This window comes from Egretta garzetta, unplaced genomic scaffold (genome assembly GCF_000687185.1).
Source record: "Egretta garzetta isolate BGI_Z169 unplaced genomic scaffold, ASM68718v1 scaffold179, whole genome shotgun sequence".
Lineage (NCBI taxonomy): Eukaryota > Metazoa > Chordata > Aves > Pelecaniformes > Ardeidae > Egretta > Egretta garzetta.
The window spans coordinates 3,080,556-3,106,761 of record NW_009270001.1 but is presented as its reverse complement, the minus strand read 5'-3'; the positions used below and the strand labels follow the sequence as shown (position 1 = coordinate 3,106,761).

The following is a 26,206-nucleotide window of genomic DNA, read 5'->3' as shown; positions in this document are numbered from 1 at the left end:
ACCTGACTGCCATGACTTTTCAAATATCATGGAAGAGGGGCTTGGTGACTACATGGGCCAATTCCCTCAGGACTCTGGGATGCATCTCATCAGGTCCCATGGACTTATGTGCATTCAGGTTCCTCAGGTGGTGGGAAACTAAGATTTAAATAATGAGAGGCTATAAACTGAGACCCTCTAGTGCCCCAATATGGCCTGTCATGATGTTCCCCCATGAGAGAAGAGATCAAGCAGTATTTTGTGGCTGGAGTGGGAGGAGAAAACACTTCTGTTGGAGGATCAGACCCATCTGCCCTAGATCCAGCATGCTTATACAACTGGACTTGCATGATCTCTGCAGCTTCCCAAGGGAATTGCAGGCTTGTACTCTATAGCCATCTATTACTCCCACTGTGTATGTACCTACCTAAAAATCCATAACTGGTCTTGCATCGAATCAATGGTCACAGTCAACTAGTGTCTAAACAAATGGAATAAAGCTAAGAGCTCTGAAGATCCTCTTATTTATCCCATGACAAGCAGAGAGACTCCCAGTTCTTCTGCTCCTGACACCTTTGTCAATAAAATCTGCAGATTGCACAATATAAAGTTGTTTTATAATTCATCTCCTTGACAATAACAGAATCTTTGAACAGGAATGTTTTATGTGGTTATCGCAAGAACAGTGGTCAAGTGGAGGCTGCATCAGCAAAGTGCAAAAATAAAATTTTGTTCCTCTTGAAGAGTCACATTTCAAGCAATTTTTTGATGTAATGAAAGAAATTGAGTTTGATTTTAAAGAAGAATTTATATTTGGCTGGAAATTAGATCATAAGTAAGAACCATAGGACTTATTAGATCATATATTCCATTATCCTTCCAGTGCAGGATCATTTTTCAGACCTGAGGTCTAATTTCATTATTTCAAAAGGACAAAACTTCAGACTGGTGGAAAGTAATGTAACTACTGCAGTATTCACCCTTTAAAGAAGGTTATTAGGCATTACCCCCAAAACTTACTGCTGGCAAAATAAACTGCAGGTGGAAATGATGGTAACTGGATATATATTTCATTGATTTGAAGGTGATATCAGCTCACTTAACCTGCCCTAATTTGTATTCATGGCTATTTATGAGCACATAGTAGGAGATGTTTCAGAAGTCATGCCCCAAATCTTTAATATATATGTCATTTATTCTAAATTTACAGTTACAACTAGAGCTCTTTCAGTCTGTTGTGTGCTAGGTTTTAAAATAAAAGGTGGTATTTTCAAAGCCAAGCAGAGCACTTAGGCATGAAGTTTCATTCGTTTCAGTGGAAAGCTATATGTCAAAATCTTGCTCATAGGATTTTCGGGTGGGTGAATTACATGTTTAAGGGGTGATTTAAGACAATTATTTCATTTAAAGACGGAACCCAAAGTTGAATTTTAAACCCATTCTTAGTATTCTAGTAATTTGTCTCTGAGAAGAATTCAGCTGATTGATTTGTATCAGATTTGGACTTTAGTTTTTACCTTTAATATAATCAAAACAAAACTGACTCTGAAAGAACTGCTTTCAAGACAATTCTAGAACAAGGTAATTGGACACAGACCTCCATCTCCAGTTTATTACTTGGCTAAAGGTCCAGGAAAATGACAAAATGCCTGAGAACGAATGGAACTGACACTGATATAGTAGCATAATAGTTTGCATCTCAGTAATATTCAGCCAAGACACTCTGAGGTTTTACTAAAAATAAACTAACAAGAGAATTAATGTTTCCTTATTTTACAGATGTGTGAGGAAGGCTTAGAAGTGTCAAGTGACTTGACTATTTCCTATGACTAGTTGGAAAAGATGGACAAAAGTGTCTACTGGTTTCCAATGTTTCTGCTTTTTAAATTCTCAATAGCTGCATTAGTGGAGGAGCTGAGATTCGTAGATTATCTGGGGCCTGCCAGTGTAGCAAGCCATGTGCACATGGTGTAATATATGCAACAGAGCCATTGCATACTAGTGGGTTTTGTATTTCGGTGGGACCAGTCTGTGCTTCAAATGTGTCATTATCCTTCATAAGGAAGTTTCTTTCTACTCTTGAATCAGCTCACATTGTTAATGTGCTCATCAGCCAACTCAGAAGGATATACAGACAGCTGCGAGGAATCTAATTAACATGTGACTACAAAAGAAGAAATTACAATCTACTATACTATTTAAACTGTCAGCAAAGGTCTGGATTAGAAATGGGTTCAGTATTTCTCTGTAGCTGTTCCACTGTTTTAATATAATAGAATCATAGTCATTAGAGGTGGAGAAAAACTATTAATTTATCTAACATTACTGCTACTTCTACCCTTTGGATGACCCTAAGAAAGCCTCTTCCTCTATATATTTGTCTCCAATCAAACACCTGCAGATTGTTATCATCTCTACTTTTAGACATCATTTACTTGTGTTTCAGTAATTCATTTTGTTTCCCTGCAAATCAAAACTTCCATCATTCTTTCTATGCCCTTTTCTCCTTAAACACCTTACAGTGTTCCAGCATCATCTCCAGGATGTCAGAGTGCTCTTACCATCCAGAAGAAGTACCTGTATTCTATATTAAAATCTGTCTACTATTTAGTTTAAAGTCACTGTTAGTGAAGGAATCATTCAAAGTCACTCCATGTTTTTTTGTAAAAGAGAAGAGAGAATAATTGCATTTCTGTGTGATAACTGCTCTTTAATGCATAGAAGATAGGGCAAAAATATTATGAAGCACAGAGTAGTTTGAAAAAGGAGTAGCTTTTTCAGATTAATCTGAATGTTCAGAGGGTTTTTTTCTGAACAAATAGGGACAAACAACAAATCGTTTGGATCAGAGAGAGCGATTGTGTTGACAGCAGACATATGAATGATACTGTTTTTACAGATGGACTGGTGAGAATCAAATTGAAGCTATTGATTTGTATTTGTGTAGGATCCTGCTAAACAGAAAGCTTTGAGGGCTTTGCCATTAGCAGCATGGGTCATTTTACCAACTAGGGAAGGCAACACACTCTGTTTCTGTCATACACGCTCCATTGATAGTGCAACAGAAGATGCCTAGTCTTCAAAAAATGTCAAGAGCCCTTCTGTAGAGATGGGGATAATCCTTTTCAGATATAATTAAAAGCTTTTCCACTTCCCTCAACAGGCACATGCACAAAAGATAACTCTTTTGAGGCAATACATCAGCAGGCTGGAAAAAAATCTAAGTTAACTTTTTAACTTCATTAGCTTTGCGTCTTCTGTTTAGTGGAGACTGAACACAGACTGAGAAGAGTAGGAGGTAACAATAAGTCCTCAGATCTCAAATTGATTAGTGCCTTTGTAAGAGTGTAGGGAGAAGCACAGATCTTGCTTAAGGAGGGCAGTTTTGGGTCTTCCCTCTCCAGAGCCTGTATTGCAAGTTCTCATTAGTGACCTCTCTCCTTGGGAATCTGAGCTGGTGGAAATGAGCAAATAGCTTATTTGTCATTGTGGTTGATGATAGGACTGGGACCACCACCGACCTGATCCATGGGGAGCTCATAATTGCAGCCAGTGGGCAGTAGGAGAGTGCAGCAAGTGTGAAAAGAAATACTAGCTCTCTCTTTTTTTTAAGTATATGATTCATTAAATTCATTTGTTGTTACAAGAAGGATGGTTTCATCAGCTGAAACATATTTCTTTCTTGTTTGCTTTGATATTATCAGACTTATGCGGAGGGATCACATTTCAATGTAACATCCATGGACTGATGCTAGATAAGGGCAAAGTATTTGTACGTTCGTAATCAGTTTCTCCCATGTGTAGAGTAGCGTTTCCCTTATCGGGGAATGAAAAAGTAATCAAGGCATCTGATTTCAAAACTTGCAAATGTATCCCATTTGCCTTCAAGTCACTAGGAGGAGGAAGGGTAGAATGTGTTAACCGTAACCAAACTTTAAATCAAATTATTTAATCTCTGTGCTTCCATCCTCTAATACTCTTACCTAGGAATGCTGTAAGGTGAACTGAAGCACTGCTTTCTTCACACATGGATTATTCTTATTCATTTTTACTGTTTCTTCAGGTTAAGTGGAGATGATAAGAAAAAAGTCTACAGCTATAACATGTCCTCATGTATTGAAGAAAACCTTTAAGAACTTTATCTACTTAAACAAAATAAAGTCCCAATTATTCACTTTTTTATTATCAAAAAAAATCATATATCTTCAGTCTCGAAAAAATGAACTTCAGGAGGACAGCAACAGTCTCCTGTAGTTACCTTCGTAGTTCTCTGCTGTTGTCAAGAGAGTTGTATTGCCAGAAAGGTCAGCAAAATACAGAGAAAAACTTATCTGTTTCCTTTCTGGTTTTCCTTCATTTCTGAAGCTGGGAGATGATGTACTCTTTCCATCTGAGCTCAGTCATGGAAAAGACAACTTTAACCACTGATGTTTGGTGAGAATTACAGTTGTAGCAATGTTGCCAATATAAGAATTTGACAAAGCTCAGCACAGATTTAACCATCACTGAAAACAATGCTAAGTCTACATTAAAGAGCGGATATGGAAAGTTCTTCATAATTACTGTGTTCACATATTTTATTTAGAGGCTTTGGGTTAAAATTGCCAGATTCTTGCTCATTAGATTATCACCGGTGATAGGGTGTAATGGTACTAAATAAAGTCTGTGTGGTAGGCAAGCTTGCACATAGAGACCTTAATGCAGTAAATGTCCTTGCCCTAGAGTGACATATAGTATGAAATGGCCTTAAATTAGAAATGAAATAGATTTCAAATCTTTTTAAACTGTAGAAGATATATAATGAGAACCTAATGTGAGTCAGAGTTGGTCCAACAGCAGATAGGGGTAGCCAAAACACTGTTTGTGGTATTATTAGATACCAGGAGAGAGCTCTCAACAGCCACAAACAATTTTGTAGTCAGAACTGGACAAAGCTTGTGTAAGACCATGTTTCTACACATTGTACTGCAAATTATTTTTAAAAAGTAAACAGCCCTTAACTACAGCGTGCTGCAGAACTCCATTAGAATGCCTTTTTAGCAAGGTTGTGAATTTTCAGTAATTGGTGTGGTAATCCATATTTAGCATCTGCAGGATTACTTTTAATCAGCTTTGAGGATATGATTTGACACCATTCTTTTTATGCTTCAGCATTTAACCAGTTAGGCTGCAAAAAAATGCCATCATTTTGCTGACTTAATTTAAAGTCAATAACAGTAAAACAGTGAGGGTAAGAGGGAGGAGGGAGATTTGGTTACCAGCAAAAGATGAGGAAAATAGCCATGCGCTGCTTTAAAAAACACACTCATTGGATCAATAATTGTGGTAATAAAACAGGACTTTGCTCTGCTGTAGTGCTTTTCCTCCGTAGATCTCGAGGCCCTTGTGTGTTATGAGTCAAGAGTAGCATGTGTTCTGCATATTTCTACATTTTTTTTCCTGTGGTTCTTAAATACATCACCTCTTTGTGTGTGTTGCATATATTATTTCATTGATGTTTTCTTCTCAATTTTAAGTTTGCTGTAGCCTTCCTCTTAAATGTCTTATTGCTTCTAATCATGTACTAGGACCAAGTCAGTACATTCCTTTTCCTCATGAGGTGACAGATGTTTTCATCAAAGATACTTTCTCCAAGGGATATATTGGATTTTTACCTAGACAATGGATATACAGAGGCTGTTTTGCAATCAGAGAGTTTCCAACCAAGTGATTATTACCTTGTGCCTTTTCACTGTGTGTTTTACTGTGTTTCCTGTGAGCTGGAAAGATATTAACATGTTTCTGTACAGACTTGGTCACAGCTGGCCCAGAACCCTACCAGATAATAAATATATTAATAATTACTATTGATCAAGAGCTTGGTGTATTTCAATGTTTGGTGTCTGTTTTGATGTCTGCACATGTGACTTAATTTAACCTTGATGTTATTTATGAGAAGTCATCAAACTGAACATTTGCTGCTGGGACTGCCCTCAGGGAATCTGGGTCTGAGGTTTACAAACAGAAGAGGTTGTTAGGATCATCTGTGGTGACCTATTGCAAAGCACAAACCAAACCCAACACCCAATTGCTCCAGCACAAGAAAGAGTGACGTTTAGTTTCTGTTTAAATGAACCTTCTTAGCTTGGTATTGAATGGGAGGAGATAGTCCGGCAAGGTATAAAAGTGCCAGGCTGTGGAGGATTTACCCATCTTATAGTAAATCTCCACTGTCAGAAAGTTGCTTCTTATTGCAGGTCTTTCTCTTTGGCCTCTATCCTTTGCCAAGACTGTCTGGCATCTCTCAGAGCTGATAATGTGGGAAACAAAGTCGTCTGTGCCAGGCAGGCCTAGAGGTTTGAATTCAGATCTTCCCTTTATTTACCAGGAAAATAAACTGTGCTGAGTTGATCATACACTTTCACAGTGGTGAAGTGTGTCCCTGACTGAGCCTTGCTAAGACACAAGGTCAACAAATCCTGATAAAAAACAGGGGGAAACTGAGTACTTTCATGATGCCTGTTTTTAAAAGTACAGTGTTTGGTGAAATATAAGTAGCGGTTTAGTCTATTTACAAGTCTATCCAAGATATACTCCTAAGCACAAATTCAAGTGGCCCCCTCCAAGGCTCTCTTGTGTGTTTAGTGAAAAGATAATCAAGCTTAATGATGAGAAGAAAAGCACTGGATATGATATTCTCAAAAAATTAAGTCGTCTTCTCTTCAGCAAGGACAGTAAATCCATAACAGAGCAGGCATCCACACCGCTGCACATCCAGCCTGCCTCAACCCTTTCTTCAAGGTCTGAGGAAAGAGTTCAAAGAATTAGTGCCTGTTCCATGCTATTCTTGTAACAGGATCATCTCCACTAGCGACAGGAATTGGATGGAAGCAACTTCATGATAGCTGCAGCAGCCTGGGGCGGGGGGCGGAATATGAAGTTGACTTCTAGCTCAAGGCATTGAGTCCAGAGAGCTACCCACATGCAGCACCCTGTGAATCGAAAATTCGTAAGTTTGAGGCAGACTCTGATTTTAGTTCACAGCCTCTGATTTTTATTAAAGCTGTCAGTGTGTCATTGGAGAAGTACAAATGATTTGAAAGATATATATTCACGGAGTTCTTGAATGTGACCTTATCTAAATTTCTTATAATGCTCAGGAAATATCCTCCAAATTTGAATGTCTCCTTTAATCCACATTGTTCCTGAGGCTTTTTGTCTCCCCCAGCCAATAAATGAAGAACACAGAGTGTTTTCTCTGCTCTGCTCTTGAATGTTGGTCGATTGACTGAACCAAAGGTAACAAGCATAGGACTCTGGTGCCTCCCAGATACTTCTGTGATAAGTGCTAGTATCAGGTCTTGGGTAAATACATAGACCTGTCCTTGCTGCAGGTGAAATAAATGATACAACAACCATTAATTTCACTCACAGCCAGATTATGCTTTAAAGAAGACAATAAAAAACTTTTAACTTGGCAAAATGCATGGAGAAAAAAACAGTTCTTCAGTAGCCAGTCCAAGATAACAATTAAATGGGAATTGAAAATGTGCGAGATCTCACCTGCGGCACTGGCAAGGAGCGGAGCCCTGCTGCTGCCTCCTGCATGTGCTGGGTTGTGCCTCTGCCATGGGCTCCTCAAGAAGACAGAGTGCAGGACCATGCCAAGCGCAGCCAGGGTGTGAGGTCCTGTATGCCAGGAGACCATGCTAGAAGGTACGTTGCTGATGACACCTGAGAGCTCTTCCTCCTTCTTCATCTGGGGCCCAGGCACGCCCAATACTGTTCTCTCTCCCCCAGCGTTGTCATGGTGGGCTGGAGTTTAGCCTAAATTACAAGTCTGTCATCAACATGTTTGCACATCTCTTGCCATGTCCTACTTGCAAGACCTTGAGGCTTTGGGTAGGATATGGAAGTCTGATGAAGCAGAGGGGTGTGCAGGGTGGGAGCTGGGAGTTGGTGAATTTTTTGCAGCAGGACAGAGCCTGGCTGTGAGTACAACGGCAAAGATAACAGTGGTTTCTGAGGGCATTTCCAAAGCACAGAGTAGGAGCTATTGTAGCTGAATATACCCAGAGATGAGTGAGGTTAAAAAATATGAATGTGCCAGCAGAGAGGTGAGCCATGGAGGACGTGTAGAAGACAGCCAAAGCCTGAAAGCCCAAAGACTGCAACATGGTGTGGCTGTGCAATATGTTAGAATGGTTAATCCAGGAAAAACATCATTGAAATGGGACATAATGGCCCAGGGAAAGGTACAGTGGGCAATATGATAAATGGATCTTCAGCCATGTACATGATGGTGGTGTCACCCATCACTGCAGTGCCACCATGGCTGTATCTGGGCTGGCATGCAGCAGCTACACAGGGCGCAAGAGGCTATGAGGCAGCTCAGGAGGGGGACTAGAGCCGACTGCATGGAGGGAAGGAGCAGAGCTGTGTGTGGGCAGGGAGCATGGGGTGAGTTACAGTGAGGGTGAAAGACTGAACACATTTCAGGATAAACATCAAATCTTTTAAAGGCCTTCAGGCTTCAGCAAGAAAATTAAGCACAATACAGAACTTCAGGCATGTAAGTGGCATCAGTAAAGGCTGTGGACTGAGTTCTCATTTCCAGTAAGCCATGTTTTGATAGGTTTGGCAGGCTAAAAACCTAATAAGGGAAAATGCCTCTTTCATAATTTAAAAGGGGACTTCATGTAAGTGAGAGTGAAGCCCAACTGGACTCGGTAGGAGCTGCTGGATTGGAGCCTTAAGTTCAGGATGGTCACAGAAATGCCTGTTGCTCAGATTTCAGTGCTCGTTTTTCTCCAGGAAAATTGTGTATTTTTCATGCACAAGCCTGCATCTTCATTCAGCAATACTGCAGGGCTGTGCTGAGTTATCTGCATTGATCTGGTAAATAAAAGGCCCCTTGCTGGCAGCAAAGCTCAAACTTTCTGAGCCCTGAAGCAAACTGGAAGAAGGCAACTCACACAAGCAGAGGCAGTGTCCTGTTGTACATGCATGTATGTTTATAACATAGATGTGTATGTGTATACACGTGTAGTCAGAAAACATCCAATATCTACAGTGTCCCTGACCTTAAGGTATTTTGGGTTGGTTTTTTTCTTTTTGTTTCAAATTATTTTAAAAAAGAAAATTGACATGGAGGTACTATAGACCAAATATATGCATGCTTATGTATGTATAAAAATGTAACCTTTAGAAACCCTGAGAAGTGAATGACATCTTTAAACATAGACTAGTGGCCAGGAATAATGTTTGCATATGGGGCTGAGAAGTGTGCAGAATGTAGTTTTTCACCAAATCATGGAAATTAGAAAAGGACTGTTAGATCATCCTGGCCGTTCCCTTGGCACCAAGGTACAGGAAAGCAAGAAAAGAAACAAATAAACAAAAACATTAAAGCTATAAAATGTCTATTTTTGCAGAAATTGCAGTGCAAACTGAAGTCCTGTGACAGTCACTGTACTTTATGTTGTGCAGTTGTCAAAACTGACATACAGAAGGAAAAAATAATTTGGAGCTTTCTTTAAGTGCCTTGGGCTTTTCTTTTCTCACATAACAAGTTTTCAATAAACCTTAATGCCAAGGCTTTTTATCTTGTTTCCAATGTTGAGTGATTAAAAATAAAAAAGGGAGATAATTACCGTGACACTGACGCAGTGATTTTATGTATTCAAAGAATTGACTCTTGTAGAGACCCTGTGAAAAGGGTACGTAAATATGCTATTTTGACAAGTGCTTTAGCAGTCTCAATGGATTTATTAGAGACTATTGCTCTCACTTTGTCCATGAGGAAGATGAAGTAGGGGTGAAGTGACCACGAAGGACAGCCAATGAGCCGGTGGCCAAGCCAGGATAAAATTCAGGAATTTCATCCGAGTTTTCCAATGTTTCAGGATTGGACACTTCCCCGCACAGCTCTGAAGGGAGTAACTGAAGACACCAGCTCTTTGTAACCACTGAAGCAATTCTATAGGATGGGCACACCTGTGCTAACTGCTAAAATCGTTATGGTCTTTGCTAATTAAGATTGGCACACTGCTTGCTGCTAGTAATATATCCCTGTAATGGATATAGCGTTAAACATTTTGAAGTGGCAGCTGAAAAGGTTTTAACAGTGTCCACTTTGGATTAAGGCTCTATGTCTTCTTGAAGGTCTTTTATTTCTTGGCTGATTTTGGTTGTTTCTTTTTAAAAAATTGTTGGCAATGCAAATATTGACTTTCAGAGAGAAGGATGAGGATTTTTTTGGTAACCGTAATGATTTTATCCCATTTGCCTTCATTTAATTTGGAAATGGAAACCATATCTTTAATTCTAATTAGACAGCACATTACTTAGTCTTCCTGTCCTCATGTAAATAACAATTAACAATAATTTAGCAGTTGTACACTTTGGCATCTTCTAAGCCATACCATTGTATACTATTCCAAATTCTTTTGCATTAATTAGGATCATAAGCCAATCAACACTTATTAAGAAGAAAATAAGTATAATAACAAATGAAACAAAGCTTGTGATTTGTATCTGTTCAGTAGGGTTTTTTTCCCTCTGCAGTTTTATCAAATAGTTGTAATGCGTAGGAACTTCTTCTAATTGAAACTAATTATGAGGTTTCCCCTGCTACTTTGAGCCTCATGTTCAAATCCCACGAAGCTCATTAAATAAGTAACAAAGCTGGAATCTTTAGCACATATTGTAACTTGGTTCACATTAATTGGCACCACATTTTGGAGGCAGTAAGAGGCTGTTCAGCAGCAAACACTACCTAAAGGGACATTAGGTAAGGATTTTTGCAGATCTAAGAGGCTACGCAGAGACCGGAGCCAGGTATTATCAGATATGGCTGAAATGTCACATATCCACCTCAAGACTATATGCTAAATATGGCACTTTTGCAATTCAGCCCATTTTGACCCTGTCTTAATGCCTGTTGTTATTTGGAACAAGCATCTAGGGAAATGTAGGTACTTAAATATACAGTCATTACATCTGAAGGTCATTCCTGTCTACTGGTGACTGTGTCATAAAATAGCATACAATTTCCACTGCTGTTTTGGGTACCATTAGCACCATTTCACTTTCAGAAGGTGGCAGCAATCTAGATGCCAGCATCTTTGCAGATCCCAGGCCTATTTAACAGACTAAAATTGCTATGTGATGTTTAATGATGCTAAAAATATGTATGATGGTATGTGCCATCTCCATTTAGTTGCATGTAGTAATTTAAAGGTAGGCAGTCAGTAAGTGTTGAACCCAGTTCAAAACGGGTGAAAGAAATCCACAGACCTGTAGTTTTGTGTCTTCTCACTACAAAATCACCTCATCTTAAGCAGTTTTCAGTACAATCTTACGAGGCAGAGCCACACACTGATCTTACAACGGGCTGCTGCCTTGCTGCTATACTGCCACTCTCAATCTTCATGGACAAAGACATGCATGACCTGATCTTATTGGAAAATCTCACATGCCCTGAAACCAGGCTGAGTCAGAACAAATCACAGTCTAGTTGGTGCTTACACGCTATCCCTTTCCAGTGGACATTGCTTTGAGTTTGCTAATTAACTGACTAATTAATTAGAATACCCTAAAAGTGGTGCAGTAACTCTGACACCTTGGATATTTTGTAGTTGTTGGATCTTCTTTGACCTCCCAGTTGTGTGTGTGCTCTTCTTGGGACTGTGAGTCTGGCCCAAAATCCATGCACCGATGCAGGATCAGGCTCCTGAAATATTACCATTGCTCTCTTCCTGTCTGTGAAGACCATACCTGGGCAGCTTGCAGACAGGTTCCAGTGGTAACTGGTAACTCCCATTGTAACCAAAGCAAGAAATATCCTCATGTAAATCAGGAAGAAAGAAGTGCCAGTGCCCTTTTCCCCCCTCTACATTTCCAGACAGATTGTTTTCATCGAATGACTATTATAATCTGAAGTACTGTTTAAATGAGTACTGTGAAAAAGACCACAAAGTATCATTGCAGTCTTTGCAGATGAAAAAACAGGTCCTGTGTAACTTATGAAACTCTGAAAAAGTGTGATCCAAAATTATTGAAAATACGTAAAATGTGTCTTCTTGAAATCTGATGGTCACCAAATGGAGAAACTTCCAAGGACACAATAAACATATTCACAAAGGCAATCCACAAATCAGGGTTGGTTTTTTTCCCTTGCTGGGGATGAGATGACTAACACACATGACCTACACAGCCTGCTGGTTTTTAGTGTGGGTACATCAGAGAGCATAGGGATCTGCTCTGTTGCCCTCTACCAATGATGCGAGAGGTGGTCTTTCACCTGGACAACTTAGCCCATAAATTATCATATCTAGAGCACTGACTTGCTCAAGTACTTCTTCATGAAGTTGAATCCAGTGGTGTCAGTGCCCCATTGCCCTATTACGGGTCACAGCCAAGCAGGGTGTGGATGATGATGTGTTTATCTGAATCAATCAGTGAGTCAAAGGACAACCTTTTCTGGGCAATTAAAGCCTACCTTTAGTAAAAACCTTTCCTGGATGTCAGAGGAGCAATGTGGTAGGAGGTGTCTCCAAGGACCATTGATGACCTGCCTTCTAACACCACCCTCCAAGGAGGAGAGGGGAGCATGACTGGTGTTACCCTTCCAGTCACATTAGATGTTTTTGAGAATTAAATAGAATAAAACATCTTCAGATGCCCATTTTTGCTATTCACTTTCAAGTAACTGGGGAAGGTATATAGAGGAAAATGGCTACAACAGGCTCCCCCCAACCCCTTGTGCAAACTGGAAGTTTCAGTATACATCAAAATTAACATATAGAGCTCTATTTTCTGTGGCATGCTTCTGAAAAAACAAAACAGGCAACGTTTTTCTTCGGAATATATCAAAACTGTTTAATAACTAGAGCAGCTGGTCCTGCAGGAAATCTCCTAGGGCTTGCTGCTGGTCAAAAGTACCATTCTTAAGATTAGGTTGCTTTATCTTAACATAAAATACTTTCCAATTAAAAATGTAAAAAATAAAATAAAATTTAAGCTTAATTTGGTGTTTCCAATACAAAAGATATATGTCTAAAGAGAAGTAAAACAATTAAGAAACTAAGTTTAAGGAAAAGTAAAATACCTATTGCATTGTTTCAACATATAAATAGCTTCTTTCTGAGCAACCCAAAAAGGCACTAGTGAGAGTATCCAGTTTCTGCGTGTTTAAAATTCAAGAGTGGACCCTGGAAAGAATTAACTGGGAAGACCTGCTCTCAAATCCCCTGCAAACACAGCAGAAGATCACCAAGGTTTTGTTACTCATTAGCACTTCTAGCCAGGTTGTGAAGGGACTCTGAAGGCCAAATTAGTCAGGGAGCAACAGTGTTTTAATCCTTGGAGATGACTTAACTAATAGTGCACATAAAGGAAGGGGAAGGGAAAATGAGGGGAATTTCAACTGTACAGTTCTTGCATTGTGGAAAACAAAGCCAAAAAGCAGTCACCAGGATGCTTTTTTCTTCTAATGGGATTTTTTTTTCCGTATACCTTTCAATTGTTTCTAATCATGATCTGTAAAGGAGTGGTTGTAACAACTGCGGATAGGGAATGCTGGTACTTTCCTCTTTTTCAGAGGCCCTGTGAGGTTTGATTCACTAAAGCCTGTAAAATGCTTTGAGATCTTTGTCTGAAAAACACAAAAAAATAAAAAAAAGAGGTGAATATTTGGCCTAGGCAGGAAGTAACTGCTGAAATAATTGAGGGAGAACCTGCCACATCTGTAAGGCAATTCTGCTTTTTGCATTGATCTGAGCTGGGAAGGGTTAAAATTACAGGGAGTCTTACCTGCAGAAATAGAATAGAGGGAGACAAGGAGAAAGAGGAAGAAAGAAACTGCAAAAAAAAACAAACCAAAAACCTTTTTTGTGGAAAGGATTGGCTTCTGATTTCAATTATTTCTGGGTTGTAAACATTTTCAGGGACAAGGAATTCCTTTGCATACACATATTACTATTTGCAAAAACCAGGGCCAGTGCAGTGGAATTTTGTTTTTGTCTCAGCAGAGTCATTTTATTCATCTGGGAGATTTTATTTAATACTCTGGTATTAATGACAGCAAGAAATTAAACAGTTGTTTCACTCATTTTTCTTCTTTTCAGTGTGTGTGTCTTTCCTCCCACCGCCCCCCCCACCCCCGTATCTTTATAATTATGTTTTAAGACCGTAAATGTTTCCAAAGGTAGTGCCAGATTTAAAATACTGGTTGTTATTACAATGTGTGGGTGGCTTTACCCTCTCTGTTCGCAGCCTCCAGCTTTTATCTGCCCTGCTTCTATCCTCCTACTATAAGAGAGGAATCCAAGAAAATGAACTCATTTAGGGGAGAAGCAGCTTGACTCCTTTTATGATGATTATGATTATTTTAGTCTGGAGTGACTACCCTGTAGCAGGTAAAACCAAAAATGAAGGGAAAAGAAAAAAGCTTTGAAAGCTTACTTTTTGATGTAATAAATCAATCAAGCAGGCAGCCCCAGTCTCCCAGGCTCGTTTTCATCTCATCCACCTGGTTGCAAGGAAGTCACTCCTGTTTCACGCTGCCACGGTGGAGATGGAATCAGACCCTCACTCGCTACCAGGCGTGTTTAAAGCAGAAGGACATTTTTGTAGGCTGCTGCGGCATATCCCAAGCCCTGCTGTCCTTTCTGCTGCGTACAGGGAGTGTGAGGCAAACACCGTGTGTTGCAACAGGCGCAGGGAAGAGGAAGGGGGTAATAGAGACAGCGCCATCCTCCCCTGAGTGCCGTAAATTTGCAGCCAGCACAGATGGGAGGAAGGAGGGCGATGCGTGCACCATTTAACAGGGCTGTGCTGCAGGTGAAAGGATGTAGGATTCTGGCTAATTCATTTTCGCTGCACATTTCTGCTGACACCACACGTGAGCCATGGGGAGTTGCAACACTTAAAATGCAGCACTCATAGATACTGCGCTGTGCAAGTGGACTCAAACCCAGAACCGCTGGCCTAACCAGCCCAGCATGGTGTGAGAAAAGTGATGAGGAAGGCGTCAGTACAGCTTGGTCAATGCAGGCAGTGGTGTCATTCACCCAAAAACATCCTCTTCAGGTAGGGCTAAGTTGCCCCTTAAGCCCTGTTGGCTATGATGACTAGTTTCTGCTACCAATAAAGAACTTGCTCAGAAATCAGTGTTTCCACTTGTAGGCAGCCATGTTCAGCCTGATGAGTCCCACTGTGCTCTCTGGGAAGGAGGCAGCACGAGGTGCTCTGAAGGCATGTTTGTCCCTCCTGGGTGATAAATGTGCCGTATTGGCATGATGCTCTGAGAGCGGCTCACCCCGCCACTACAGATTTTAGAGCTGAGCTGGTTCCCCTCTGACTGCCTCTGAGTGCTGGCAGAGCACAGAGAAAACTCATTGCGTGCTCTGAGCACTGTCCTGGGAGGTGGCAGTTTTGGGTCCCCCTGAGACTGAGTATGGGTTGAACTCACATTTCCCATTTTTCTGGATAAATGCTGTAATATCAGTCAGGGGCTTCCCCTGAATTCATGGGGGAATGGGTCCTGCAAAAGAGGCTTTGAAATGGGTGAAGGTGCTGGAGTATGGGTTGGAGTCCAGATAGATTTTTTTGCTCCCTGTTTTCTCCTGGCCATCTGGGATAGGGGAATTGTGCTTCAGAGATGCTTTTCTCTGCACTCAACCAGGAAATGTAGAGGGACCAGCCGGTCTGGGAGCACCAGCTCCCACTCAGCATCCCTGAGTGATGGGATCAGCATCACTGTATCAACACAGATTTCCTGACCCTTCCTCAGGGTTTCTCCTGGAGGAAGATCTTACAGGAGGGGGACTGCAGGAAGGGAACTGAGGCACGGGAACAGAGCGATTTGCTCCAGGAGCAGGGAAACTCCAGAGCTGCAGCAAAACCCCCAGAGCAGCCAGAGACTTCCCATTCTTTTCTTTAGCTGTTAATGCGATTCTTTGTAATCATTACAGTTTACCCTATATTTGAATGAAGAGGGCCATAAAAGTTTAGTGTTATCTGTCTACCTGCTCTCCTGATTATCTGTGCTCATATATGACGACTGTTGACTCATTATCAGCATGGCACTGATCTGAACTTTGAGTTTACTGCTCTGTGGAAACACGGTAGCTACCCAGCAATGTAGTTATTTCAGCAGGCACCCTTTTTTCTGTAAGATAAGAAGACAGTTGTATCTGTTTAGTGCTATCGTAAAGTTCTCTTAGTCTCTCAATAAAAAGGAGGCTCTGCTTGCTGTTAAGCAGAGAAACAAGCTTAGCTTTGAAACCAGGATTTGGATGAACCCAACTTCTGTTTAATGAACTGGTGGGTTGCATTTTTGATGTATCTGTTGATCCTTTAATCAGCAGAACTTTACCAAAATCAGGAGGTTTCATGAAATGTTAAAAATTCTGACAAGTCAACTGCAAGATTGTAATCTCAGGTCACTTACTTCTCCCTCCTCTCCCATGTGGGGCAACAAAATGTTTGTGTTGCTTCAATGCTTACTGCTTCAAAGCTCTTTGAAACATGGCAATGTGGTTTGAACTCACAGCTATGCAGTCAAAGTCTGTCTCTGGCATTTTAAGTTCAGCTGTTTATGTTCCAACTAATTAGCCATAACATGCTGGACTGGGAATAATATATTAAATATGTTATGATTCTTTCCCTGTGCTGTAGTAGGTGGCAATTCTCCATCAGTGACTTGAAAGTGTAAGAGCTTTTCTGAGGAAGCAAATATTTAAGCTAAAGACACTTGATTTTTGCTACTATGGGTTATGGGCGGTTTTGATTACATTTTCTGTCTCAAAAGCTGTGTATATTCTAAACACATGTAAGTAAATTCTGAAGTGAGAGCAAAAGTGTTTGGGAAAGTCTGTGTGCCACCCAGACCAGAGGCTGTAGGCTGGAAAGAAATTATGTGAAAGAAAAGGAAAAAAAAGAAAAAAAAAGTCCATATTGTATCATTTAAGTCTTTTATACGCAAAATAGTCTGGAATCCTGTTGAGACCTCTGACTTGAGTTTGGGCTCTGAACCCCCTACTATTCCTTTAAAAAGAGAGGGGATATTTGCAAAGACTGGGCAAAAGCATGCAGCTGTGCTAACATTTAGAGATTCTCATAACTCAGGTTCTGGTTTAGCAGCATCTGTAAAATTAACAGCTTCAAGTTTGGTTCATCCACAGGAATGGGGAGTCTGCTGAACACATGGGGTCTTAGCATAATATTAACACTTGTTTGTGGAGAGATCACACAGAGAGCTGCATATGGTTGGGTTTAAGCTGCTCCCGGGGTGCTGAGGGCATTTCTGATGAGCTAGGGTTGGTATTAAGACCAGTGTGGTTCAGGATATGGAGATGCTGTGAACTTTTTGGAGTGCAGCAGCTTGTTTGTTGGACTGGCTTTGAGTCTACAGGCAATCCTGAGGGACCTGGCCATCTGCAGGAGCCTCAGGCTTTCTTCTGGTGCTGGCCTGCTTCTTTGTAGGTCTCTGGTCAGCAGAAATCATATGGCTGAGAAAAAAGGTTTCAGCATTTTATAGTTTCCAGAGAATAACATTGCCAACTGCCTAAGCGCTCGTCATCGCAGACTTCCCCTGCATTGGTGGTGGGAAATGAGAAACCTGATGGCTTCTTCAGGATGAACTTCAGGATGAGAGAAGAGCTCAAAGAGAGGGTAAAGCCACCCTTGCAGCTTTTAATTTCCAGTTTGTGATTAGAGGATATTATTTGTTGCTCTGTCTCCCTGCCCATTTATCCACCTGTCTGTTCTCACATCCACATCTATCACATTGTCTGTTGTCAGCAGTCATGGCAGTCCATTTTTGATGTCTATAAATCGCAATAATATCATAGCCACAGGCTGTGTCACGTTATTGTCAGCTCAGTGGAGTTATATCTGCATTTATGAGAAAGCAGGAGGAAACTCCAGTGCTCTGCAACTTCAGGAGCTCAAAACCTGCTCTTTCGGGGGGAGATGCCATTGCCCTCTCTCTTTGGCCTCCCATTGCAGGGAAGTGAATGCTTTTTCTCACTCCACCTTCAGTGAATCCCTAAGAGATAAAAGGAGGACACAGAAGCATGTCATTTCCTCCTTAAACCCTATTTTTTTCCCTATTGCATAAGGGCAATGTTTCCTTCCTGCCTGCTCCATGTAGTTTGTACAGATATGCTTCATCTTTCTCAAAACCACACAAACTTTTGAAGAGCAAAGTCTTCAGGGATGTATTTTTGCTTTTTTTCTCAAATTAATTTCCCAGAGGAGTCCTTCACTTTTTCAGAGGGAAGGCGCAGTAGCCGTCCTTACCCCACACAACTTAGGGCTTCTCTTAAGCTGGTGCCATCGGCATGGTGCCAATGCAGCCACCTCCAACGTGCACACATCGCCTTTGGCAAATGTTTCTTGACCAGGTCAGCTGGTAGATCCATTTGCTGCACCGGACGAATGATGGGCTCTGGCCCTCAGTCTCACGAAATATGTCAGGATGCTGTGCATGTGTTGTCTTCCTAATCCCCCTTCCCTCTCAGTATGCATGTAGCCCTGATGTCTTTATTTAAAACCTCAGTGGCATAATATTTATATCCAGACTCTTTCAGCTATTCTTGTCTCTATCAGAGGAAGATAACATTTGTTTGGGGGCAGTAGGTTTTTTTTAAATTTTTAATTATTACTATGTCCCAAGCATAAATTAACCACTTAGTAGGCAAGTAGCAATGGGCAAATTTCTGGAGAGAAGGTAGCACATTGGATCAAGGTCAGATAAAAAACAGAGCTGAGTTGCTGCCAGTTCCTTTGTCAAGGCCAGTAAGGGGAATTGGGGCCAGTTTTCTTAAAGCCAGCAGAGCTTGCGTTGACAAAAAGAGCCACGGAGACTGAAAAGAGGTCAGTGAGTAATGCGTGTTGGAGCCAGGACAAGGGAATAACAGCACCGAGTGCCTGAGAAGGAAGACAAACAGCAGTGGTAATGTGGGCTACGCGGCAATATTGTTAAACTGTTTTCAGCAGAAACCTTCCTGAAAGGCTGTTGCTCTGAACAGGGCAATGCCAGAGCCAGCCCACTCCTCCCACCTCTTCCAGTATCTTCCCCACCGCAGGACCACATCTGCTGTCTTTGCAGCACACAGCTTCAGAAAAGATTTTTGTGCCATTATAATTAAAGCTATTATTCTCGTACACAGCCAATAGTTAGATAATCTAGGTCATCGCATGTGTACAGCCTGGAAGGATGCTCATCATAGCTGTTGAGAGTTCTTTCCACAGCTAAGTCTTACTGTATGATGATAAAGAGCATAAAAGAGGCTAGGTAACATATTTCCTTACAGCGAAGTGTCATGTTCAGTTCTACTTAGGGGACTGGTTCATCTGCCCCTGTAAGCAGTGAGAAGCCCGTGGCAGAAGACCAAGGAGATGACCCCTCAGAAACATTTAAGACAAGCATTTCAGCATAAGTTCTGCACTGATGCCAGGTTTTAATAACCCATAATTTTGATATTACATATCCATGTGTATATATTTACGTATGTATATCCATCTATATATACACATATATAAAACCAACCTTTCAAAAGTGCCTAGCACCTTGCTTGCCCAGTTGAGGGTCCTTTAAAAGCCCTTTTCTGCGGATGTTTGGCAGCTTGAGAAAATCTCTTCTTTTAAACTAAGCACCCACAGCACTGTCTTTCCCACATCAGAAGAGTTTTTAAGCCCTCTCCTTTAGTAATCAAAACTGAATTAATCTAACATCAGGAGAGGCCAGTACAAGGAAAACCTATCAGACTTTGAAATAGTGTCCCCCAGGGAAGCTGGGGAAGCCCAGTCATTTAAGGCTGAATGGATTGACCTATTCTGGGATGGCTGGAAGGACGGGATAGCTGAGCTAATATGGCTTTTCCATTTCTAATATATCTGACCTAAACTTGGACTGTCGAGACCCACCAACGCAGGCAGATATGCTTTCAAGGAACACATCAGAAAATGAGGAACAGCATTTTCAGTAGGCAGACAAGTCATAACCACAGGATCCCTGGACATTCAGTTGTGGCTTTTTGTCTTCTTCCCTCTCCAACTTCTGTGCTTAGACACTTTGCTCTCCAAAAGTAGCAAGGGCTCAGGCCTCCTATTTCTGAACTGATGTCATCTTGTTTGGGAACTTGGGAAACAGTTAAAGAAAGAAAAGAAGAGACCATGGAAGAAACACTGAAGAAAAAAAGTGCTGGAAGATCAACGTATGCCTTGTTATGGTGCAGGTCTTAAGTAAATGACAAATACCACTCCGAGCAGGAAAAATAAACTTTGAGTTGGAAACACAGACATTAATGTTGAGATGGAACCTGTTTTTTCTTCCCATTTGCCATAGTCTGTGGGGTCTAAGTAAATAAAGTATTACTTAATTTTCATGGTGATTGTTGAGGATATGAATGATTCTAAGCCTAAGTGTGTGTACATACATATATATTTTTTTCCTTTGCATTTCAGTTTCCATAACCCAAATTCTTTGTGGAATCTCTGTTGCAATAGTTCCACCATTCTTACCCTCTGAAAGTTGGTCTTTGAGAGTAAACAAATTATAGAAATTCTATCAGGCTAGCTTCAGGGATGAGATGTGGGATCCTTCCAGGAAAAAAAAAAATGCTGTAGGATTACTACAGCAACTAATTACACTGACATTCCCCCATCAAAAGCTGCATCTTGAGCAGAGATCCAGTGTCAGAGATTTGGCATAATATCCCTTCAACCCAAGTCAGTCAATGACTGAAGGAATGATACAGAGTGAGAAAGCTGTTCTTAGGGGAAAGCAACTTTTCTGTAGCCTGGAAGCTGGTTTATCCTTAGCAATGTGTAGCACTGGTCACAGCCTCCCTTCTCTACCTCATTTCCTACAGGGCAAAAGAGCAAGGGGATGTGAAATGTGGGAAATGAACTGAAAGCCTCAGTAATTGCTCCCCTTGGAGATGAACACAGACCAGGACAGTCCTGGAGCATGATTTTACTGTAAGGAACAAAATCCAGGCTGGAGGATAAGAATAGTCCCTGGAAAGTCTTTGGGGGAAAGTAATAAGGTGTTCACCTGAGGATTTTTTAACTACACTTTAGTTCAAGGGGCTGGTATTTGTCACATTGGAGAAGACTAGCCTATGCATCACTCAAAACATGTGAAAGCCCATTTTTTGAGCTACTGAGCTCAAAAATCAGTCCATAGGTACCTTCTCTGTAAGCCCATATAGCCTAAACAGCACAACCTCCATTTTGTCTCACTTAGGATCTGGTCCCTCATGGGCAGTTTTTCCATCTTTCTGACCCCTGTAAATTGATTTTGAGAGATACTTTTGTTGTGCTTATTTAGGAGTACAATCAACAATATCTCCTAAAACCATCAACATTTACACTGATACCTCACCAACACCTTTGTCTCTTCCCGAGTGCAGAAGTGCAGGACTTGTGTTCCTGGCATTTGCCGACATGATGATACAGAGAGCACGCTAGACACGTAGGGGAGAAGGCCTACACTGCAGGCTTGGTCATGCTGCTCCCCTCCTGTAGCAGGCTACAGGGGCTGTTGGAGCCCCATAAGCATAAACCTCCAGGGGTACTGCTGGGAGAGATGATTTCTTCTGCAGCTTCCCAGTAAAGCACTTCACTGAGGCTTCCTCCTTCTCTTGAATTATCATCTGAAGACATTGATCCCAATGTCCTAACAATGCCATAACACCCCAAATGCTTCTAGCACTCTTGGGCACCATCAGTTTGGAGAATGACTCAATTTTTTTTTTTTAATATTTTCAAATATGAAAAAGGTGGTTTCCATTGTATTCAACTTGTCATGTCATGTATTTCCAGGGTGCAGTAAGTGTGTTTTCTCATCCCCATCACAAGTAACTCTTTTTGTTGTTTTTAAAGACATCTGACATGCACTCATCACCCATTTTGAGAAGTTTCCACTTTTAAGAAAAATGTAGTGCAGTTAAATTACAAGATATTAAGGCTGCAGTAGCTGGCAGTATTCGTTTGTGTGGCTTTTCTCTTTCCATGGTCCATCTGCATGCTGGTCAGAATAGGATGTTCAGATTACCACCCGGACTTCCCTTGCAATCTTTGTCCATTTGTTTTTAATACAGTAACATTCAGCCAAACAAACAAGCAAATTCTCTTGTGGGTCTGTCTTTGTAGCCACTGCTCCTCTGCTTTAGACTGTGTTATTTATCGTTCTTGCGAGTCTGTTGAATGTCTTCTCCAGGGGAAAGCAAGGGCTGCCATTTTCTACCAAAAACATTCATTGTATCTATCAGGAGATATTTAACAGTTAGGAAGTTCAAGTCCCTAAGCAGTAATTAATATTTCCTAGCCCATGAGATGCTCTCCTTCAATGCTCACCTATTAACTCTTCTACTCAAATCCAGGTTCTTTTTTTTTTTTTTTTTTTTTTTTTTTTTTTTTTTTTTTTTTTTTTTTTCTGTGTGTTCAATTTATCACATGCTTAGTAAAGTGAAGCCCCATAATTACCTGGAAAAAATGCCACAAGGGAGTGAGGTTTGTGACTTGAATTGTTAGAGATTCAGTAGATCCTGCAGAGTCTGTGCCAAGTCAATGTTCCAAGTTGCTGCAATGACTCACACTAGGAGTAATGCACCATTTTCCATCAAGGTCTCACTCAGTAGTAGAGATTAAGGACTGCTTCCTTTGGGATGAGAGAGGCTAATGACAAGTGGATGGGTCAGTAATTACAGTTCATGCAGAGAGGTCAATGGAATCTCCATCCTGAGATACGCATCTCCAAACTCTGAGCCACAAGCTCTGAACATACCCATCCAACGTTCAGGCACTTCCAGTCAGTTGATATTAATCTACCTATATGTACCAGCAAAAGCACAAATCCTTTCTTCTTGGAGTAGATGAGTTGCTGCCTTGGCCAAGAAGGAATGCAGTCATCATCTTTATCCCTGCCCGTCACAGCCTAAGCCACTTTCTCCAAGCCAACATATTACAATCACAGTCCATCCCAAACTGCTGGCATAGCAGTGCTGTGTGTGCTGCACAACTGTTGTGTACCTCACACCCACACCTTGGTGCTATGCCGACCTGATCTGAGTATTTGCAACTTTGGAATTAAGAGGGCAATGGAAATGCAAATTGTTGCTGTCATGATAAAGGTCTGAGATTTGGTTTGAGAGTGTCTCCTTTTCACATCTCATTCTGTAGGATTCCTGTCTGTCTTCCCCATAGTCCATAAAGCAGATTTGTTTGTGGCGTACGTACAGTAATGTGCTTATAGACAAAAGGGAGGCTTAAGCAGTTTGCCTTGATGGCCTTTGAGTTACTGAAATTGGCCCTGGGGAAGATTGCAGTGGTGGCTGATCTACTCCATTCCTCCTCCTAGTGCTGTATATTCCCCATATCATATTCCTCAATATTCTTTCTGGCAGACATGCAAAGAGGGTGGAAATAAAAGCCCATTTGTATGACTATGAGTTCATTGCTTTTACTGCAAAACAGTGAAAAACTAACAATTCAATAATTCTGCTTTGCAAGCCGTCATTATTTTGATAACACTTCAAGCGAGCAGCAAAAATACCAAGCAGCCTCCGGGCAGGGAGAATTAGCAAGGACAGTGTCTTGCCGGCAACTGGAAGTCTCTGGAAAACAGGAGTGGGTTTGAAGCCGGAGGCCTGGGGAATCAATAGATGATTGTTTGTTTGTGGGGGCCACAAAGTGCCAGTGCAGTTGAGGGTCAGTTGTTCTTACAGTTACAAACTGCATTTTTCGGAGGCCTGTAACATGCCTGCTTCTATTTGCAGGCGACAAATAACGTGCCACACAAGTGGTCTGCAAGGTTTTGTTTTTCCTTAAAGGAAAATATATGTGATGAGGGAGGAGGGAATTAGCAGAGAGCTGGCACTGCATTTTGAGACGCAAGCTTTTATTTTTAAATTGCATTCGCTAAAGTCCTGCTTAGCCTTAATAAATATGTTTCTCTAGCCAAATCTTTGATGTCACGCCTGGAGATTTAGCTTCACAGCTCTCCCTCCATTTAGTGGAAACCTTTCAAATAAATATACATGCATCAAGCTGACGAAGTAGATATTTATTTTATTTTATTCATTTAAGGCCCAATCCAAAGCACGCTGCAGTCAATAGAAATCCAGTCAAGGTTTTAGTGGACACTGGACCATGCTGTTATGAAAAATGTCTTTATTAAACACATTCCAGAAGTCAGATCGGCCAATATTTAGACGATGTTTCCTTACCTACACTAAATTCCTCCCTGTCAATACAAGCAGGGACTTACACCTTATGCTTTGTGTTGGTATTTTTTTGTTAATTTTTTTTTTTACAAAGCAAAACTGGTGAGGTAGATGTTCTGATGTCAAAAACCATGCAACAACCAAGACCCTTTCAGCAGTCAGCTATGTAATCAGCAATATGCAGGTAGAGATGTACAGATACAGGCAACAGAGAGTTACAGGCTCTAGGTGCCTCGTATGGGAAGGGTAAATATCTTCCCTTTTCCTGCTTTGCACTCTATTTTATTCAGTGTACTTGAGGATCAGGTCATTAAAATAATTATTAATGGCTGTTCTTTGCATATGTAGAATGAACATCAGGGATGCTGAAGGTCTGCAGTGTTGTTCTCCTCTGTGGATCAAATCCCTCATTTATCTCCCAGTCCCTGTGCTGGCATCTCCTGTCAGCGTCCCCCTGCTACAGTGGCGATGCTCCCGTAGGACCAATTGAATGGGCCTTCAATTACTCTTTGTATCTGTGGATTCACTAACTAGAAAAGGAAAGATTATTTGGGGAATTAAACACTCTGTCTTTATCTCGAATGCCCATACAGATACTACTGCTATAATACAGAAAGTCTGCCTTCAGATACAGTGTGTGCCTGCCCACTAAAACTCAAGAGAAATCACATGATACAAAATCAATGGGATTGCTTTGTTTCACTCACTAGAAATAGGGATCATGTTTTTCACCTCCAGGGGTTCTGGGTAGATGCATTTGTTAATATATATAAAAATGTTTTGCACCGCTCATGCAAAAGGCACTATGAAACACATGCAAAGGTATTATTAAACTCCAGGATTCAGATTTAACGGGAACTCTATCTGAACCACCACTGGATGCTGTTTCTCAAAACCAAACTCCAAAAGTTTTGCAAAGCAGAACCTAGCTTCACCTCTCATCTCTCTACCTGTGCCCAGGGCCACAGGACCCATCAGCAGAAGCATCTCCCCAGGTGGGTTTGGACAAGCTGTGCTGAGCTGCTCTCACCTGCAAGCCACTCTGTCACGTTTTTACTGCAGCATGGTTTCTTAGTGGCCTCTGCATGTCTTCCCACTGCAGCTAAATACGTCAAGCAGGTAGTGAGAGACCTGTAAAAGTGCAGAGTTCCATCAGCCCTTCAGTGGCACAAGGAGGACACATACTGAGGCTCTCTGCTGCTGCACAATGCCTGCACTGGTCTCCTTGCTGCTCTGTTTGCCTTACCTATTTGGTCTTTATTAATCTGAAGAAATTTCTCCATTAAAGCCATGCAGTTGTATTTCCAAATCCATTCTCTTTCTTTGTGCTAAAGCTGTTTTTCCTGCAACTAACAGACTTCAGTAAGTCTCTGAAAAGGGCAGCTGGATTTAATGGCATTAAATAAATCACATATAGAAGGACTAAGGAAAGTTAGAGCTGTACACAAGTAATAAATAAGACTATTATTGTCTCCCTGTCTGATCCAAAAAGAGCAAACGGCATCAGCGTGCTTTCATTTAATAAGCACTATTCCTTCTTTACAAGCAGTTGTTCACCTTCCTATTACTCACTATGTTTGCCAGCCCCATAGCTGAGGTAAGTAAGCATCCTGCTCCTATTACAGATAGGGCAAACTGAGGCAGGAGAGTGTAGACCAGCACTTGCCAAAGTGGCTGTACAAAACTCCACATTTTATCTCCTGGGTTGCCAAGGTCCCTGCTATCAGCTGCTCCTGAGGATTTCACCGGACACCATGGGCAACTGGCATACTCAACGCCTTCTTTGCCTCGGTCTTTAATGGCCTGACGAGTTTTCCCCAGGGTACCCAGCCTCCCAGGCTGGAAGATGGGGACGGTGAGTGGAATAAACCCCACATAATCCAGGAGGAAGCAGTCTTTGACCTGCTATGCCACCTGGACATCCACAAGTTTATGGGGCCGGATGGGATCCACCCAAGAGTGCTGAAGGAGCTGGCGGAGGAGCTGGCCCAGCCCCTCTCTATCAT

General features: G+C 41.3%; 1 protein-coding gene across 1 annotated transcript in view; it reads left to right on the top strand.

Annotated features, from left to right (window-relative positions):
* SETBP1 (SET binding protein 1) overlaps positions 1-26,206 on the top strand; it is a 261,896-nt gene that overhangs the window by 209,641 nt on the left and 26,049 nt on the right. The gene's annotated exons all lie outside the window — the stretch shown is intronic.